This window comes from Sinocyclocheilus rhinocerous, unplaced genomic scaffold, assembly GCF_001515625.1.
Source record: "Sinocyclocheilus rhinocerous isolate Xijiao unplaced genomic scaffold, SAMN03320098_v1.1 scaffold358, whole genome shotgun sequence".
Taxonomy (NCBI): domain Eukaryota; kingdom Metazoa; phylum Chordata; class Actinopteri; order Cypriniformes; family Cyprinidae; genus Sinocyclocheilus; species Sinocyclocheilus rhinocerous.
Genome location: NW_015650700.1, coordinates 365,683 through 366,431, shown reverse-complemented (window position 1 = coordinate 366,431; position 749 = coordinate 365,683). Strand labels below are relative to the sequence as shown.

Here is a 749-nt window from a genome sequence, read left to right as displayed (position 1 = left end):
CGTCTGGGGATGGAGTCGCCATTCTCCCGGGAGCATTGCTCGAGACAGCTCGTCGGCTGTACGGTTGAGCAGGCCCGGAATGTGAATGGCACGAAGTGACCTCAGAACCCTCCGACTCCAAAGGAGGAGGTGGCGGGCGAGTTGCGGTATGCGACGGGAGCTCAGACCACCTTGTCGGTTGATGTACGCAATGGTTGCTGTGTTGTCCGTTCGGACCAGCACGTGCTTGCCCCGTAAGCGCCCTTTGAGACGGTTCAAGGCAAGGCGCGGAGACCTGTTCTAGGTGCACTCCTGCACAGGCCGGTGTAACTTGGACCCGGTGAGTGCCGCGCTGCCACGCCCACCTCGGGACTCGGCTATGAAGCCAGTGCTGAAGCGGTCTCATATGCAATAGCCCTAGCAATATGCCCTAGCTGCATATTAGGTGCCGAAGCGCCAGGTCCCTGTGCTCGCACAACTGATCTCGAGACTGTGCTAGTATAAGCCAATCGTCGAGATAGTTGAGGATGAGAACATCCTGCTCTCTGAGGGGAACAAGAGCCCCCTCCGTGTCTTTCGTGAAGACACGGGGAGACAGGGACAGCCCGAAGGGCAGGACCTTGCACTGGTATGCCCGTCCTTTGAACGCAAACCGCAGAAATGGTCTGTGGCGCGGAAGGATCGACACATGAAAGTATGCGTCGATCGCTGCAAACCAATCTCGGGGACAGACGCACCCGAAGATGCGTTTCTGCGTCAACATCTTGAAC

At 58.1% G+C, this 749-nt stretch overlaps 1 protein-coding gene across 1 annotated transcript in view; it reads left to right on the top strand.

Moving 5' to 3' along the window:
* LOC107712337 (brefeldin A-inhibited guanine nucleotide-exchange protein 3-like) overlaps positions 1-749 on the top strand; it is a 54,413-nt gene that overhangs the window by 22,591 nt on the left and 31,073 nt on the right. The window lies entirely within an intron of this gene.